General features: G+C 32.0%; 1 protein-coding gene and 1 long non-coding RNA gene across 3 annotated transcripts in view; both read left to right on the top strand.

Moving 5' to 3' along the window:
* Positions 1-12,036: 12,036 nt before the first annotated feature.
* LOC139482870 (uncharacterized) overlaps positions 12,037-21,241 on the top strand; it is a 44,691-nt gene continuing 35,486 nt past the window's right edge. The window contains exon 1 of the mRNA XM_071266902.1: positions 12,037-12,075. The gene's annotated coding sequence lies outside the window, so the exon portion shown is untranslated. The remainder of the gene's footprint in view (positions 12,076-21,241) is intronic.
* LOC139481416 (uncharacterized) lies at positions 13,990-21,092 on the top strand. 2 transcript variants are annotated; one of them, XR_011654616.1, is made up of 3 exons: positions 13,990-14,436; positions 15,551-15,657; positions 20,930-21,092. It is a non-coding gene; the product is annotated as an uncharacterized lncRNA (long non-coding RNA). The 2 variants fall into 2 exon arrangements; XR_011654615.1 differs by having other exon boundaries at positions 13,993-14,428.

Here is a 21,241-nt window from a genome sequence, read left to right as displayed (position 1 = left end):
CTGTTGCAGTAGTCATAACATAATAAATGCAACACTCCTAATTTAAAAAAAAGTTAAATCACAAAAATACTGAACTCCAAGGAAAATTCAATCGGAAAGTCCCTTATCAAATGGCAAAATCAAATGAAAAAAACCACAACTCTCATATTCCTGAATTGGTAAAGGCATTTTCAAATGTAGAAAAATGGTGGATTGAACTTGGTTTAATAGCGCGAAATCTCTCACTTGTACGACAGTCGCATCAATTTCCATTATACAAAATGTCACAAATAGGGGTACAAAAACAATTAAAAATTAGAATTTTCTTTTTCTTATTTCAATCTAATTTCAAAAAATGTTTGTTGTTGTTTTATTTTATTTTAAAGTATGCCCGGAACATGAAATTCCCACATGACTAATACACCAGGATATAAATGAAAATCCTAAGAACACATTTATATATAAAAAAAATGTAAAAAAAAAACATTCGTCTCGTGCAATCAAAAGACAGCATTATTGGAATAGGTAAAATTACATGTAAAATTGTGTCTTTCAATTATATATGTATTCAATAATTTTATGTAATAAATTACATTAAGGTCATTCACGTATATGTAATAAGTGTATCTAATGTAAGCAGGTGATTCAATATGAAGATACATGTAAGCAGATAAATTCTATTTTCTCTTTAAAAAAATCGTTCATTACAATTGATAAAAAAAATCAATCGTGATAATCTAAAAAAACGAAAATCCAAATTTGGCCTAAAAAGCAAAATGTAAGCAATATTTTAAGGAAACTGCTGAAGCTTTCAATTACACAGTCGTATCTACCCTCTTTTAAATTCAGCCACATCAATACTTTTCTACATAAAGACAACATGAGAGCGGAATCAAATATGTTGAAAAATCAATGTGTACAGTTTGAATATGTTAAAGAAAAACTGCCTGAATTATAGTTGACACAAACTACTTTGTAGATATAATTCTAATTGGGGTTTGGACACAATGAAGGAGTCGAATCATTACTAGACCAATATCCTTTGTCACAAGAAAATAATTAGGAAAGAATGCATATAATATTTCCTTTTAACTAAATGACAAGAAGGACAATATGTTCAAAGATGCAGAAATGTAATCAAATACTTTGAAGTGGAAAATATTTAAGAACTTCACTAGAATAAGCTGATTACACAAATTTTCACGAGGAGTTAATGAGATTGTGCTAGAAATATTTCATTGAAAAGAAATCAATTCCTCATTTTAACATAAGTCAAGGAAACACACACAAAATGCGTTTTTTCATTTTTCAAGTTCAATTTGTTTTTATATTAATAAGGATTATCTTTAATTGTACAAGTTTGAACATCAAAACCATATCTGTACACTACATTGAATGTTAGTCAAAGTATTAAAAATCTAAAAGTCGCCAACACGGAATAAATATTAGAGCATTGTGGAAGATTTTTTTTTACATTATATTATTAATGTTGAAAGAAAAGATAAATTACCAAGAAAAACTATGAAACATAAGTTGAAAACAACAGACAATATTCTACTGTTGACGAAAAAGTGAAGACAAGCAGTTTCACAAAACTAAATTTTTAGCACAGCATATTCCATCAATAACAGACAGTGAACCGAAATACCCGACGAATCAGAAGTTTCTGTTCGACACACACGTTTGCGAATTATATATCATGATTAGGCATTACACCATGGCGGATTGGTAAATGTCTCTTCCCTCACCTTGACATCAATAACCAAATTAATTTATGATTAGACATGTTAATTTTCTTTTTCACAGCACCTAAACGAATAACAATGTTTTAAAATGTAAACATCGTTGACCAGGACAAATGTTAGACAAACATGTTACTGATAGCACCAACAGCACCAGCCGACATAATTTTTTTTTAGGTAAACCCATGTGTCCAGGAAGAATGAGCTATTCTTGAGTTATAAAAGGCATTGTATAGGTCCTGATCTATATACTGACATTCCTGTGTCATTATCGATCTACATACAAATCCTTTGCTAGTTAGATCTGTGAAATATTAATATTTCATAACGGAGAACAAACTCATGGTTGTACAGGTTGTGCAGAGTTGAGTTCAATTTAATTATTCACTGGATTAATAAATCCTTTTTCAATAGCTTCTTTGTAAGTCGGAATCTTGTAACAAAAAAATATAAATACGATACACAAATCTAGATGGATCGATTGATTGTTGGTTGGTTAACGTCTGGTGGCAGACATTCAATGCATCTTTAGGACAAGAACAAGTTAACAATTAATACAATTAGTTGCTTAAGATCCTGTAATAGAGGTCGATCGGGATAAAGGTCTGAGAAATTTTAAAAGCCACTAGAAAAAGGTATATTGAATAGAGACCGACTTTTTCCTTGCAGCATGCCACCTATGAACCTCTCAGAAATGTGTTGGAGATTTTTAACCGTGCAGAAAAAAGTAAAACCACAAAAATACTGAACTTAGAGGAAAATCTAATCGGAAAGTCCATAGTCACATGGCAAAATCAAATAACAAAACACATCATAAACGAATGCACAAGAACTGTCATATTCCTGACTTGGTACAGGCATTTTCAAATGTAAAAAATGGTGGATTAAACCTGGTTTTATAGCGATAACCCTCTCACTTTGAATAAACAGACATAATAAATAAAATAGTCAAAATATGGGTACAGCAGTCATCATCGTTTAACAATTGGAATATGTGTTGTCTCACCTTTTCGAAAGTAGAGATATACATTGATTGATTGATTGTTGGTTGCTTAACGTCCAGTGGCAAATATTTCATGCATATTCAGGACGAGAACAAGTTCACAATAAGTACTATAGGTAGGTCTTGAAATAAATTAATAGAGGCCATCTGAGATGGTCGGGGAAATTTGGACTGCCACTGGAAAATGAGGGTATATTGGATAAGGACAGAAATTTTGCCTTGCAACAGGCCACCTACGGACCCCTCAAAGAGTTGTTGCAAGGGTTCTTAACGTGCAAAGAGCGTGGCACTCTCCTTACACGAGGCATCGGATTTAACGTCCCCAATCTGACCGGACGTGGATGCGAACTTGATACATACCGCACAGCCAAACGGACGCCCCACTTCGGCAAGCGTTTTACTGCCGGTCGGAAGAAGACCAAGTGACCATATTTCTATTCCCCAGTCACCCTTGGGGTATAGAGATATACAGAAACTACAATTAAATGTATTGTATTGTACTGTATATGTATATATCTTTTTCGTTCTTCCGTTTTTTTTCTCTCACTATATTTGATAATCAATCACAAAAATTATTTTTATCATGAATGATTATACTGCTCTATCTAAGGCACAACAATTTGGTTAATAAAATAAGTATATATATAAGTACGTCTGAGTCAGTGACAACTCTACAACAGATGTATCCATCGGATCGCCATCAATGATGGTGATACATGGCTGTGTACATAATGTATATACAACTCTGAGATTCGAACCCATGCTACTGTGATATCGTGACACCAAATCGCCTGCACTGTAGCCGTCCCGCTAGACCACACGACCACCTGGGCTCTACAAATATAGAGCTTTCGCTGGCCATGTGTTACCTTTCCTCGTCAGTGTTAATCTAGCGGCGTACCAAAGGGAAGAACCAAAAATTTGCGAAAGAAAATTTACAGATCTAACATTGTTGGGTTGATGTTTAGACGAGTTGTATATATATATACTAAAAATTGAATTCTGTGTCCACACTAGAAGAAATATAAATAAAATTAAAAACCAATTGTTCAGAGAACAATTGAAGGTCTTTCCACCAGTTAATATCTATTTTGATATTAAAATATTAAAATCAGTCTAAAATGTCAGTTCATATGGCTTTATGATGTATAGATATGAATTTAAAGCAAAGGTCAAAATCTAGGACGTCAAATTAACCTATGACCTTGACCTCAATTTGAAGGTCACAAACTGAGGATCTCAACTCAAAAGACCCTAGGTCTCTAATATGTATGGTTAATAAGTTATATCACTTTACACATAATTTTAGATATGATAGGGGCAAAAACTCCCATTCATTGTCTACGCACACTTTCAACTAAAATTATTAAGTTACGACATGTCGCAACTAACAATTTAGTCAAAATAATTTGTCGATATCTTATACGGTTTCTGGAAATGAGTGGAAATAAGCCTAATTCAAAAATTAGAATATTACCTTGACCTTTGACCTTGACCTAATTTTCATTTTTTTGACCAAGGACCTCAAATCAAAAGATCCTAGGTCTCTATCACTTATGGTGTTTCAGTTTAAAATACATTTCAAAATCTCAAATACAAAAGGGGAAATAACTCTCATATGGAGCGTTCATATTGCTTCCGTTGAAATTGGACAAATCATGCGAAGGATATAACGAGCAATTTTATAAAATTGCAAAGGAGTCGTGGACACAAGGTGTTTGGGGAGATAACTCCTATAAAGAAAAGTATTCGGTTACCCAGGGTAAATTTCTAAAGCGCATAAACTGTTCGATATCATATACCAAATATCTAAGCGACATATTGCGAAACAAATATTTATCGCAAGAACAAAATTAGGCGGAAGAAAAAAAAATAATCAGAAGAAAAACAATAGATCTTTCCACAGAAAAGTGGAAAGACCTAATTAAATTTCAAAATGCTCTTAAAGTCCTTTAATTCTCTACATTTTTCTCCAACCGGTTTCACATCTTTGTGATAATCATGGATGAATGTAACTAACAGTAACGTAACGTCACAATAATAAGTTTGTAACAATACATTAAAGGGACGTAACCCTCACAAAAGTAACGTCTTATCTGTTTAGGCTTGGTTTGTACTTTTGTATAAACATATTTTCTTTAATAATTTTCATATTTCTTCGGTGAATTGGTCGTCACATTGATAAAATAGAAAAACATAGTATTTGGGTGATTTGTTGCAGGCGCATAAACCCAGGTGTTCACTTACGTTAATCATCCTAATTTCTTAATGTCGGATTTGTTGACGATGAACAGTAAATCTTTTCCTTCAAGTGTTTCCTGTTTGTCCAATATTATCTTTTTTACACCCATTACATTTGATGACATAAATTAAATTGCTCGATGCACACGTAAAAGTGTTTTTAATAGTGAAAATCTCTCCCTAATTAAATTCATATGACTGTCCTTCCATAATATTTTGAAAAATACCGCAATTTGGACTTTAAGAGCATTTTGAAATTTAATTTAATTTATATATATATATATATATATATATATATATATATATATATATATATATATATATATATATATATATATATATGTCTGCCCCAAATCAGTTTCAGTTGTGATGTTGCTTTATTTGAATTCACAGTTCAAAAACAAAAAGACTCACCTTTTAACTTTCATTGGATAAATATCGTAGGTGTAGCAAGACTTTCAATTTTCAAAATTACACAAGTAAAAGTATAAAAATGAAAATTGATTACAAAAGGCTCTTTAATATATACTACAAAAAGTACACGGAATATGCGCCTTCTTATTACACAACGAAGAAATACTTTTCATTTTACAATATAATTGAAAAATCAAAATAATATTTTGAGAGCTAATAAGAAACTTTTACAATATGCCGACGAGCATTTCGTTGTCATTATAAGAGGGATAACTCTTGAATTTTAGTTCTGATGGGTGAAAAGAATACATGTTATATTTGAACTGAATTACAGCACCAATAAACTGAATATTATATTTTACTATTTGACAAGTTTAAGAACAAGTTAATGATAGAGACAATGTATATAAAGTTAAATTAGCATGGTTGTTTGTCCTATTTACTTTACATTGTAAAAAATATTTATCAAATGAAAAAAAAAGTTGAAAAAGGAAATTTAAATCGTCTCATTTGTCGTAAAGTTTTGTTTCCGGCAACTGTCTTTGTTAAAACCACATGTAACTCAAGAAGTAAAACATTGAAAGCCAGTTATAAAAGCTCACATTGCCCTGTAAGTTGCAGATACCAATATGTTGGCATTGCACTCGGTTATACTTTTTTCAAGAAAGCTAATGACATTTTCACACTAAATCCAATACTAAGGGATGCTAATTCTGAGAATACATTTATTATTAATTAGCTGAAATTAAACTTTGAACTATCATTACCTTTTTTATTTTGTTTGTTTCTGATTGTTTGTGATTAATGCAGAATTAATAATCTATGATTGACATTTTGAATAAATTTATACAGTTTTGTCTAATTATTAAGGTCTGGGAAATAGTTATCGTCCTTTGATTTGTATTTTTTAGATTGGTCTCAATTATGATACTTTCTCTCAAGTCATCTGCTTAGAATGTTTGTAGATCTTCGTAAAGTGTATAATAATTTCAATATACCAATATGTTTGCTGTACACCAACGACTTAGCATAATACCAATACTTATATTCCGATAGTTTCAGATACAGCAAATAATAGAAAAAAATTGCTATTTGTATTAATAGTTTTGGAGAAGGTAGTCGACCCATGATAAACTTTGTGTTTCTAATTCAATGAGGTATAGTAGGGGAATAATCACATGTTCTCTGAAATATATAATTTGAAGAGCTCATTACTGTCTAGATGAACTCCGAATATTCCTGTTCACTATATGGAATATACATATGTGTTTCGAAAACAGTCAAAAGCCTTTAACATACGCTATCAATATGCATGAGTAAAAAGAAAAGTATTGTTTATAAGAAATCAAAATAAAGACATCCCTTGACTCTTTAAAAATACTAAAATAAGGACCAGTACAAATATGAATCAAATAATCGGCAGAAAAAAAAGCCCATGAAACGGATATATTTGTAGTGTTGCAATTTAATTTCCATCCTCCAAAGGACGTTTTCGCACGAAAAGAATTATTGCTTATAATTCCGGCGGTGGCCTAATGAGACAAACGGATGTACACGCTATCACCTTGGTTTAATGATACGACTATGGTTCCCGAGTCTGAGTCGTAGTCCAAAACACCATCCGTGCTGCAATAGACATAATTATAAACCAAGACGTCAAACCATGTTTGTTCTCGACTTGCCGTATATATCGTCCAGACAAAGACATACACACCTTGAATCGGAGCATTGAAGGTTCCCGTGATAGAGTTGTACTATTTGAGGTTCACTAGCTGGCATTGAACGTATATAATCCCCATCTGCAAAAAATAAAAAAAGTGAGTGTTCAAATGTTTGTCGAAAGAAACATTAACGTATAAATACATAAATCCAAAGAATCGGGGTCATATTTATATGAAAGTAATTCATTTATAATAGCTGTACTATATTCCTTTCAACCATCAGACAGAGATTTGTTGACCTATATTACAACTATAAAGATATTAACTCGATTAGAGATCTTAAAATAATTGAGTAACATAAAAAATACCAAATACCGCGGGTTGATATCAAATGATCAGAACAGGTTAACATATCTTGCATCACATGTAGCGACTCGTCGTGTTGGTTACTCACATTAGGTTGTAACGTCTCATTGTGCAATAGGAAAATTAAAACAAAAAATTATTTAAAGAGAACATAAAACCATGGTACTGACCTCAGTACGACGAATCGACGAAAATGGGGACTTCCAGCCAACCAGTAGTGGGGTCGGCAAATTGCCTGTAAATGGAAATACCGTTTTATAAAAAGATTTATAATGGCGATGGCTTGTCTCATTGACGAATAACCAACATAACGTGTTAATTTCACGAAGAATTAACGAAATCATAGTATACATGAATGATATACTTACTTGAATGACTCGCTGGCAACATAGGTTCCTCATTTGTCATTTTCACATTGCTCCCATCCAGATTGTTATCGACAATACTGTCTTTGACTGTTTTGTTTGTTTGATAAGTTATCTGGTTTCTTGGTATGGTTTTCTTTTGGCCTTACCAACTGAAATCAGTCCATATAGTTTCCGAATGTCTTGTTTAAGTAATCTGTTTTCGGTTTTGAGAGACGTGTTTTCCTCCTGAATAGATTGAAGTAGCAAACGGATTTCATGTATTTCTTCTTCTACATCTATAGCAAAAGAATAATGAACGAAATTAAATGATATTATAAACATAAAAATATTATGATCTAAAAACTTGTACATAACATCATTATAAGAAGTTCACATGTAATGGTTGAAAGATACGAAAACTAATTTACTCAAAACATTTATTTGTCAATATGAACTAGTGCAGACTTTACTTTTGTATTATACAATCAATGTTCATAATTTGTTCTTATGGTTTATAATAAACATTATCAATTAAGTAGTGCTTCCTACATTGTAATGGATATCTAAATTACAGTAAAAAGTTTTGTTGTTGACTCTTGCAATTGCTCGAGGAAACCACTTTTTAACTTATTAAAATCAATTTATCAGCAATCAAAGAAGTCGTGCTTTACAGTTTAACTTATTGTAAAACTACCTACTCTAAAGGCGGCGTGGGTGTTAGCAAATGCAAAAGATCTGTTAGAGTACAAACAATATAAGTCTCTTAGTTTCCTATTTCATGTAATATCATAAAACATTTGACTTTTATATCCTTTTGCATCCTCTCCATTTCAGCTTAAAGGTAAATTGACAGATTTGGTTCGGCTTTATTTCGCAAAAACAATGGATAACGCATCTACGAATTAAACTAAAAGTTTGAGGTTACAGCGCCTCAGTGTTATTAATAAATTTTCTCGAAAGTGTACAGAAAAAAGGTGAATCATCGAGAATTGGTCTAATAAAGACAGTCCCTTCTTCTAACTCAAAATTCTGAGTTAATACTTTATCAATTAAACTCCTTGAAACCAGTCATTATTTGTGTTAAGTCTTTTTCCTACCTCTAGAAATTTCGATTTTTTGGGATTGAAGTTTAGGTTCAATTTTAAAACAAATTCACTAGCAATTATCAATATGGTTTGTAATTTTTCTCAGATTTTCGCTATTAAAACAATAGTGTATGCGAAGAGCAGACTACTTATAACTTATGTTGCTACATTAACACCGAGATACTCTTCTCTTATAATTGAACAAGATCAGAAGTTCGAATAGAAAACAAATGTAGGATTTTAAAAGCATCCTTGTTTAAGGACAAATTTTCAATCCAAATAGTTTGATTTGTAATTTCAAAAGATGACCTTGTTACTTACGCCTTTATAAATAGATAGCAAAACTTAAGTTATTATCAAATTCATGTTCTCGTTTTTTGTCAAATGAATTATATATCCTCAAGGAGGCGAAAATAAAATATGTCATTTTAACATTTAAAGTAATATGTTTTGGTAGGTCAACGAAAGTTCAGTGCATGTATATTTTGATGACTTAAAAGGTAATCATTTGACAAGTACAAAAAGTGAAGCACTTCATCGGATCGCTTTGTAACTTTTAATTTTGAATTTAGATGCCGTCAAATCCGCCAGATATATAAAAAAAAAACGAAGACAAAAACATAAAGGCAGTGAGGGTCATTTGGCCGCATGTAAAAGATGAAAGATAACCATATACCATATGAAAATAATTCGTCTTAGACTTACCATACATTATAAGGATACCACAAAGTAGTTCCCAATACTGTTGTAAATAAACACAACCTGTCAAAAGCAGATTTTTTCAGTTTTGGGAATTAAGGGTGTCATCGTTATTCTATAATCGAAATGTGCACAAATTAACTGTTTCATATTACGGTATATCTCAATGATTAGAAAATATTATAAAATCTTTGAACCAATTCTGTGACATGTCATTTCATCGTGATTTTGATGCTTACATAGAATGACTCTAAATCTTCCCATTTAAAGGAAAACGTTCGGTGCTAATTAAATAAGTTAAATCCCAGAACATTACTTTTTCGGGAAATTTCAACTCATAAGTCTAAACAAATTAAACAATGGCATGTCAAAAAACGATGAAAGGACAAACAATTATTATAGTAAATAAAACATTACATAAACAACTAAAGAACCAGCAACACAAATCCCATAAACAAAACTGGTGGTGATCTCAGGCGGTGTTTCTGACGGGTAAACTGATTCTGCTCCCAAGGTACCCGTCGTGTTAGTACAAACCTGGTTTTATTGAGTATGTCACGTTCGAGGGAAAGAGGACGAGATTGTGGTTATGTCAATTGAAAATATCCGTCATTGTCTGTGAAACATATATTCAATAACGGTGAACCAACTCGAAACGGCATCTGTATATTTCTCCGTGAATATTTATACTTTTGCACTTAGATCTCCTGGTTCGTTCCACCAAAATAAAAATCCCTGCATTTTGTTTTTTCAAGTTCCCCCTCCGATTGTTCGTCAGAATACAGCACATTTATACAATATAATAGTAAATGTTAATTTGTTTTCCTCAAAGCAAATAGTATTTTGAACCCTAAAAAGATATGTTTTTCTCTTAATGAATGTACAGTTCAGGAGGCATCAGATAACAGTGTTTTATAAACGTGTGTTTCATTTTTCTTTGGTGAGTACGTGATTTCTGACCGTATCTAACATTTAAATAAATTTCGAAGTGTAATTCTACTTTTATAATCTTATTAACGTCGAATTTAAAATAACAGCAAGACATCAGCAATCATTTAAAAAGGTAACTGACTTGACACATGCACATTATGCATGCCACGTGTTTGATGAGAGTAATATTTAAATGATATAAGCTATAAGAATATTGCAAATTTAATTGTATGCACTTTTAATGTTTTCGCAGTATAAGTATGCAATTTGCATCATCTTTGTTGGCCATGTTGTAAACATATGGTTGATTTATTGTTGTATTCTGGGAGAATGGATACAGCAGATTTTAAACAAATCTTAAATAAAGTATACCTTTTAAAGGTAATAGGGAACCAGTCCTATTTTTAGCGTTGTGTTACAACATCATCCAGCTTCAAGTCATGTGTATCCTTTTTATGTTGCTGTGCGTATTATAAAGTATAAATTTGTCTTTATATGTTTAGTACTGCGAAACGGAGAGTTGAAGAGGACCGAAATGGACTGAAATGCATAAAACTTTTTATGCTTAAATGTATCACACTCCAATTATTGAAGTAAACAGGCAATTCTTTTTAACATTAATTTACTTTTTTTATGTAGTTTAAACCCAATTATTTTCAATTATTATCAATATTTTTGTAATCATTATCATCATCACCAGCATCAAATCATTTCCATTATCGTCATCATCATCATTATCATTATCTTTATTATTATAATTATTATTATGATTATTATTTTTATTATTATTCTTATTATTATTATTCTTATTATTATTAACTGTATCACTACTGAAACCTCTAATGTATAACTTGTATATATAAATCATCTTCATATTTATCATTAAAAAACTGCTTACTCCTACATTTAATAACATGTAAACAAAACTTTTACATATAGAAGCTGTCCGACATCACAGTGTTTGTGTGAGTCTCTCTAAATTGCAATATTGAGAAGTTCAAACATATAAAAATCAGTGTATCGGTAAGATTTGTGCCAGCATTAAGCAGGGTAAGGTCGCTTTATGATATAACTTATTATCCTTCTCTAAAGGTTTTATTTCGTATTTTAATTCTAGTTTTTTCTATCTTTTTTTTTATAAACTTAAGAAAGTAACAACATTCAAAAAGAAACCGATTAGTCGAGCATCATTTTGGTAATAGATATTCGGTACTACCGAGCGATACTCGAGTACTCGAGTACTCGTTGACATCTCTAATTAAAAGACATAGAAATCAGTGTATCGGTAAGATATGTGCAAGCTATAAGCAGAGCAATGTCGTTGAATTCATGCTATTACTTTGTGTCATTCTCTTAAGGTTATATTTTGTATTCATAGTCTGGTTTCTACCTATGTTATGTAACTATCATGATCCATTGATCGACATATGGCACGTCGTCAATTAAATTACGACTTAATAACATAAGATCTGTAACGAGTGAAGAGCATCATGATTGGTTGACAGTTCCTATGACAGAAATACTTCGAAAAAACTTAATATAAATTTTATTTTTTTTGCCGTTTCTCTATTTTGAAATTTCAATTTGAACGAGAAATACTTAGATAACGTAAGTTATTACCAATCGTTTATAGCAATTTTAAATCATGAAATTCATAGGGCTCTGTTGAAATATAAACCTTATTTATATGTGGGATTCGTTTTTTCTAACAAGTTATAACGATTGAGAATTATTATATCTATTGCAAATTAATTTTTGTATTTTTCTAGTTCAGTTTGTTTTTTAATGTTTTTCCCTTTTAATTGTTAAGCTAGTTTTCTTAGTTGTTGATCTTATCCTCTAACTAAAGTTTAATTTTGTTTTTGTATTATTTTGAATTCTCGTTTTTTCGATCGTAGAACCCCTTAATATAATTTGATAATGTGTATGGAGACTAAATCATCAAGATGAGACACAACAACAAATCATTAGCTAAACTGTGCCTTGTTACAGCTTTTAAAAAAAGGTTTATAGATATAATAACAAATAATAAGATACATCATATTTTATTATTTGGATTAATTTGAACAAATGCTGATTGAGATGTTGAGATATGTCACAGTCATAGTTAAACTTATTTGTGTGTCCAAAATGTGTTTTTTTTTCTTGATATGTGGGATTCGTTTTTTCTAACAATTTATAACGGTTGAGAATGATTCTATCTATGATAAATTATTTTTTGTATTTTTTTCATCATTATCTCTAGTACAGTTTTTTTTTTTTAATGTTTTTCCATTTTGATTGTTAAGCTGGTTTTCTTATTTGTTGATCTTATCCTCTAACTAAAGTTTAATTTTGTGTTTGTATTATTTTTAATTCTCGTTTTTTCGATCGTAGAACCGCTAAATATAATTTAATAATTTGTATGTGGAGACTAAATCATCAAGATGAGACACAACAACAAATCGTTAGCTAAACTATGCCTTGGTACAGCTTAAAAAAATGGTTTATAGATCTAATAACAAATACTTAGATACAACATATTTTATGATCTGGATTAATTTGAACAAATGCTGATTGAGATGTTGACATATGTCACAGTCATAGTTAAAATTATTTGTGTGTCCGAAATGTGTTTTTTTTTTCTTGATTTACCTTCAAGGCTTCAAGAATTATAAGATATTTCTAACATTAAATATGAAAAATAGATATTTAAAATATTTCATATTAAAATGTTAAAATAATTATAAACACTTCATTGGAAATATCTCACGCTTTCGCTATGTTCTATCTTATTTTATATTTTATCACTTTAGGTTTTCTATGTATAAATACAAAATGAAGTGTTTATGTTTAAACCTTTAACTTTTTTTGACTTTCAAAAAATGCACATTTTCACGATTCATCGTCCTTGTTTGGCGCTCTAACAATCAAATGTGAAAAATAACATATATGTGATGTTTGCCGCACGAGATATTTATTTTTCATTTGCACAACAGCAATAAAATCAGAAGTATGAATTAAGGTAGTTCTGGGGTATACCGCCATCTTGATTTGTACGATCACAGTAAATAATCGGTCTAGTTCTTTGCCCAAATCTGCAAATTTGGAGACAGATTTGCAATTTATTCGTTACACAGTTTATTTATATAAAGAAAACTTAGTTATCTATTGTACATGTTGTATTATCGTAAATGTTTTAACAAATACCAAATATTTGTACTTATAGAATAAATTTTTCATATAAGCCATTTAAGGGGAGATAACTTTTTTAGTACTAAATTTATACTGGACATTTAAGGAAATTTACATTTTCTACTTGTAGCCAGAAAACAAGTTTGGTGACCCCATTTTCCTTTTTATTTTCTTAAAATGTATTATAAAACCTATTCTCATATTTTGTTTCAAAATTTTGTCTCGTAGATTTATTTGTCTGCAAAAAATGTGTTTTTTTCATGAACAATCTAAGCAAATGTTGGCAATTTTGAACGATTCGTACCTTAAAAAATAGGTAGGCACTTAAAGTTAACCATCGAGAGACGTTAACCACCGAGAGTCGGTTTTTAGACCCGCCCAGTGCACCTAAGCACGCCTACTTTTGAAGCTCTTTAGTATGAAGATAGGAAAAATATACGAAATTACGGAACTGTGTACCCTGTTTTATCCTTGTTGTTGGTGTTTCTTGCGCATGCGCACAAAGCACGGTGATAGTTACGGTTACTGACTCAGGAAACTTGTATATTATATACCTCGGTTTACAGACGTTTAATATACTGGTTCCCTGTTGTGTTCACTTATCGATACACTACGATGGAATTACGGACCAGTTTTACATAAACATGGTAAATAGATAGACAGCTGATAATCATAATTGATTAAGAAATAACCTGGAAGAAGAAATGAGTTAACTATTGATTATAACAGAGACGAGAATGCCATCGTGTTGGTTCTGCTAAAAAAAGCAGGAACATTGGAGTTTATGGTTAGCTGGTTAGATTTTAAATATTTATTGTCTCCAAACTGGGTAAATTTGATATAGTAACAACCCCCCCCCCTTTTTTTTTTAAATAACTCGAGAACCACACATCGCGCTCGCTTAACAAAGTAACAATAAGAAATAATTATTGTTAGTTTCAAGAATAATTAATCGTCAAAACTTATCCCCTCCCCGACATCAAAGGAAGTTAAATGTATTATCCCAAAATTAGACCAAATTATTATGATATAAGGACGTCTTGACAGGCTATTATTTTATTTTGTTTTGTTGGTGGTTTTTTTGCTTTGACGTCTTCCTCCTGTATGAAAAAAACATAATAGACCCCCCCCCCTTTTTCCCCATAATATAGCTTTTTAAGAAGTCATAATTATTTGGACTACCCCTGAATATATTTCAGACAGACTCTTCTCTCAAAAAATGTAAACATGATTTGAGAGAAATCTTTGGAATAGTTTTTTGAATGATTTAATTATTATATGTCATGTATATAATTAACATAGTTATAAACTGAGACTACTAGTATAACACATAGTGTTATAGTAGTCTCAGCTATAAACTTTCCATTGTATTGACCAATATGACTAACTCATATGCTCTTTCCCATAAATGTCACAATATCAATATATTACAGTAAAACTGATAGTTTGATGACATTGTTTAAGACTATTGACCTCAGGTCAGCCTAAACTGAGTTTAAAATTGTAATTTATTCATTAAAACAGTTCAAGACATGTACCTTCTGAAATGTGATTGCATCAAAATTAAACCTCAAGCATAACATACTTAGTGTGCAGGAAGTGCCACCAAATAAATACTGATTTGTAAAATTAGATGATGATATTTGTGAAGTCAAAGATATTATAGCTAGTTATAACTGGTTTTAGATATAAATCTGAGTAAACGGTTGATTTATATGTGCTCTTTCATGTTTAGATTATAATTTAAATTTAATCTTTTGAAGTTTTTTTTATAATATTAAGACATTAAAATCACAATTATTTATTTATACACAAAAAAATAATTTTTGTCCTTTTTTAGTTGAATGACTGTACACAAACATTATACACACATAATTTTGATAATTCTGTAATGTTTTTTTTTCTATAGCCCCAGAATGTGACAAAAGACTTATTAATCCAGATTTACAAAAATTGAAATAGTTCAGCTACCATAAGACTGCTATGACAAAAATTGTGCAGTTTCCAGAATTTGAGGTAGAGTATAGTTAGGAATAGTTTGATTGTGCAGATGCTTAGTTTGCCATAAACAATTATGCCCTTGATACAAAAGCAGAGGAAACAAAAAAGTATGAAAATAGTTGAAAAAAGTAATCATTATTAAGTCATATACTGTAAATAGAAAAAGAGAAAGGCACTGGTTATGATTTGGTATTTTTAATAGCATTATCATTTGTCCATAACTTGGAATATATACTGGATTGAGCTTGACATTTATTTAATATCATTGACACATGGTTGCAAGAAATGAAAGATGGTAATTTAAACCTAGCAATTTTATTAAGATTTAAAAAAAAGCTTTTGATTTGGTAGAATATGACTTTCTTTGTTTAAAGCTCGACATTTATGGATTTAGTGAGACTACTGTTAGTTTTTGTAAGTCGTACCTGAATAACAAAAGGTATACATTTGTAATGTTGACTCTGAACAACAACATGTAAAATTTGGTGTTCCCCAATATTCTATACCTTGTCCTCTATTGTTTGTGCTATTTATAAATGACCTTCCCTTATGCATTAAAAATTGTGAAACAGACCTATTTCGTTGTATATGCTGATGACACCACTATTCATAAATAAGGGGGAAACATCTAGAAAATATAAATGATGATGTTCAAGAAGATTTACACAGGGTTGAAGAGTAAAATGAATAACATGTTCATAGATGCAAATGAAACAAAATGTTTGATTACTGGAACAAAGCAGAAACTATTCAGACTTTTCAACCAAACTTGATAATAAATTAATGTATTACAAAATTCTTCATGTGAAAAAATATTAGTTTCAAAATTGACAGCCCACTAAGTAACTGGAGAAATAAAATTGACCAAGGTTGTGCTAATATATCATCCAGAATATACCATCTTTCTTAAATACATTTTTTTTTATATCACTGCAAGAAAACATAATACAATGGGTGTTCTGCCCCTAATTGACTACTGTTGTATTATTTGGGATGAATGTAAAAATTGAGGGATAACAAGAATTTTAAAAATCCAAAAAAAGGGCAGCATGATAAATTCTAGATGCAGATCCGTTATCCCTCTTGGTATATAGGAGCACTATATTCTATGTTAACCTCCGACAGTAGGTATAAACAAATACTGTTGATAGACGGTATATAGGAGTACTATATTCCATGTTAACCACTGACGGTAGGTATAGCCAAATACTGTTGATAGACGGTATATAGGAGCACTATATCTTATGTTAACCACCGACGGTAGGTATAGACAAATACTGGTGATAGACGGTATATAGGAGCACTATATTGTATGTTAACCACCGACGGTAGGTATAGACAAATACTGTTGATAGATGGTATATAGGAGCACTATATTGTATGTTAACTACCGACGGTAGGTATAGACAAATACTGTTGATAGACGGTATATAGGAGCACTATATTGTATGTTAACCACCGACGGTAGGTATAGACAAATACTGTTAATAGATGGTATATAGGAGCACTATATTTTATGTTAACTACCGACGGTAGGTATAGACAAATACTGTTGATAGACGGTATATAGGAGCACTATATTGTATGTTAACTACCGACAGTAGGTATAGACACATACTGTTGATAGACGGTATATAGGAGCACTATATTGTATGTTAACCACCGACGGTAGGTATAGACAAATACTTTGATAGACAGTATATGGGAGCACTATATTGTATGTTAACCACCGACGGTAGGTATAGACATATACTGTTGATAGATGGTATATAGGAGCACTATATTGTATGTTAACTACCGACAGTAGGTATAGACAAATACTGTTGATAGACTGTATATGGGAGCACTATATTGTATGTTAACCACCGACGGTAGGTATAGACAAATACTGTTGATAGACGGTATATATACATTGTAGGAGCACTATATTGTATGTTAACCACCGACGGTAGGTATAGACAAATACTGTTGATAGACGGTATATAGAAGCACTATATTTTATGTTAACTACCGACGGTAGGTATAGACAAATACTGTTGATAGACGGTATATAGGAGCACTATATTGTATGTTAACCACCGACGGTAGGTATAGACAAATACTGTTAATAGATGGTATATAGGAGCACTATATTTTATGTTAACTACCGACGGTAGGTATAGACAAATACTGTTGATAGACGGTATATAGGAGCACTATATTGTATGTTAACTACCGACAGTAGGCATAGACACATACTGTTGATAGACGGTATATAGGAGCACTATATTGTATGTTAACCACCGACGGTAGGTATAGACAAATACTTTGATAGACAGTATATGGGAGCACTATATTGTATGTTAACCACCGACGGTAGGTATAGACATATACTGTTGATAGATGGTATATAGGAGCACTATATTGTATGTTAACTACCGACAGTAGGTATAGACAAATACTGTTGATAGACTGTATATGGGAGCACTATATTGTATGTTAACCACCGACGGTAGGTATAGACAAATACTGTTGATAGACGGTATATATACATTGTAGGAGCACTATATTGTATGTTAACCACCGACGGTAGGTATAGACAAATACTGTTGATAGACGGTATATAGAAGCACTATATTTTATGTTAACTACCGACAGTAGGTATAGACAAATACTGTTGATAGATGGTATATAGGAGCACTATATTGTATGTTAACTACCGACAGTAGGTATAGACAAATACTGTTGATAGACGGTATATGGGAGCACTATATTGTATGTTAACCACCGACGGTAGGTATAGACAAATACTGTTGATAGACGGTATATACATTGTAGGAGCACTATATTGTATGTTAACCACCGACGGTAGGTATAGACAAATACTGTTGATAGACGGTATATAGGAGCACTATATTGTATGTTGACTACCGACAGTAGGTATAGACAAATACTGTTGATAGACGGTATATGGGAGCACTATATTGTATGTTAACCACTGACGGTATGTATAGCCAAATACTGTTGATAGACGGTTTATAGGAGCACTTTATCTTATGTTAACCACCGACGGTAGGTATAGACAAATACTGGTGATAGGCGGTATATAGGAGCAACTACCGACATTAGGTATAGACAGATACTGTTGATAGACGGTATAAAAGAGCACTATATTGTATGTTAACCAGCGACGGTAGGTATAGACAAATACTGTTGATAAACGGTATATAGGAGCACTATATTGTATGTTAACTACCGACATTAGGTATAGACAAATACTGTTGATAGACGGTATATAGGAGCACTATATTGTATGATAACCACCGACGGTAGGTATAGACAAATACTGTTGATAGATGGTATATAGGAGCACTATATTGTATGTTAACTACCGACAGTAGGTATAGACACATACTGTTGATACACGGTATATGGGAGCACTATATTGTATGTTAACCACCGACGGTAAGTATAGACATATACTGTTGATAGATGGAATATAGGAGCACTATATTGTATGTTAACTACCGACAGTAGGTATAGACAAATACTGTTGATAGACGGGTTTATGGGAGCACTATATTGTATGTTAACCACCGACGGTAGGTATAGACAAATACTGTTGATAGACGGTATATAGGAGCACTATATTGTATGTTAACCACCGACGGTAGGTATAGACAAATACTGTTGATAGACGGTATATAGGAGCACTATATTGTATGTTAACTACCGACGGTAGGTATAGACAAGTACTGTTGATAGACGGTATATAGGAGCACTATATTGTATGTTAACTACCGACAGTAGGTATAGACAAATACTGTTGATAGACGGTATATGGGAGCACTATATTGTATGTTAACCACCGACGGTAGGTATAGACAAATACTGTTGATAGACGGTATATAGGAGCACTATATTGTATGTTAACTACCGACGGTAGGTATAGACAAGTACTGTTGATAGACGGTATATAGGAGCACTGTATTGTATGTTAACCACCGACGGTAGGTATAGACAAATACTGTTGATAGACGGTATATAGGAGCACTATATTGTATGTTAACCAGCGATGGTAGGTATATACAAATACTGTCGATAGACGGTATATAGAAGCACTATATTGTATGTTAACTACCGACAGTAGGTATAGACAAATACTGTTGATAGACGGTATATGGGAGCACTATATTGTATGTTAACCACCGACGGTAGGTATAGACAAATACTGTTGATAGACGGTATATACATTGTAGGAGCACTATATTGTATGTTAACCACCGACGGTAGGTATAGACAAATACTGTTGATAGACGGTATATAGGAGCACTATATTGTATGTTAACCACCGACGGTAGGTATAGACAAATACTGTTGATAGACGGTATATAGGAGCACTTTATTGCATGTTAACCACCGACGGTAGGTATAGACAAATACTGTTGATGGACGGTGCAAAGGAGTACTATATCGTATGTTAACCACTGACGGTAGGTATAGACAAATACTGTTGATAGACGGTATATAGGAGCACTTTATTGCATGTTAACCACCGACGGTAGGTATAGACAAATACTATTGATAGACGGTATATAGGAGCACTATATTGTATGTTTACCACCGACGGTAGGTATAGACAAATACTGTTGATAGACGGTATATAGGAGCACTTTATTGCATGTTAACCACCGACGGTAGGTATAGACAAATACTGTTGATGGACGGTGCAAAGGAGTACTATATCGTATGTTAACCACTGACGGTAGGTATAGACAAATACTGTTGATAGACGGTATATAGGAGCACTTTATTGCATGTTAACCACCGACGGTAGGTATAGACAAATACTGTTGATGGACGGTGCAAAGGAGTACTATATCGTATGTTAACCACTGACGGTAGGTATAGACAAATACTGTTGATAGACGGTATATAGGAGGACTGTATTGTATGTTAACCACCGACGGTAGGTATAGACAAATACTGTTGATATACGGTATATAGGAGTATTGTATTTTATGTCAAACATCGACGATAGGTATGGACAAAATCCGACAAATACTGTATACAGACAGTGTATAGAAGTACTGTATTGTATGGTAAACACTGACGGTTGGTATGGACAATTTCTGTATCATGCATCAATTGTAAATAAAAGTATCATGTGAGTGACACAGGCTCATTGAAGCCTCTAGTTTTTATATTATTAATGTGGAGATCTGGTCTAATTTATCATTTTCTCTATTACATGCATGATAACTGCAACAATTGAATTGAAATAAAAGTGATAATATTTCTGTTGTAGGTTATCAAGATTTGGTGTTTCCATACAAGTGACAAAGATTGAACAACAAAAACATCTCAAACTTTACAGGACAGAGTAGACTTTTTTCACTGTGCTTAGTTTTGTCTTTATGTCTAAATTATGATACCTTTAAAAAAACCAATAAAATATGGAATAACATTTATTTCTATCTTATAAATTGGAGTGAAGAAATAAGGGGTCATTGAAAACATAAGAATATATTGCTATCATATATGCAGATCAGCAGCCCATACATTTGCTATAGCACATAAATATGGGACCAATAATTTCAAGTTGCCTTTTAAAAAAGAC

Source organism: Mytilus edulis, chromosome 7 (genome assembly GCF_963676685.1).
Source record: "Mytilus edulis chromosome 7, xbMytEdul2.2, whole genome shotgun sequence".
Classification (NCBI taxonomy): domain Eukaryota; kingdom Metazoa; phylum Mollusca; class Bivalvia; order Mytilida; family Mytilidae; genus Mytilus; species Mytilus edulis.
Note: the sequence above shows the minus strand (reverse complement) of the source record. Positions and strands in the feature narration are given on the sequence as shown.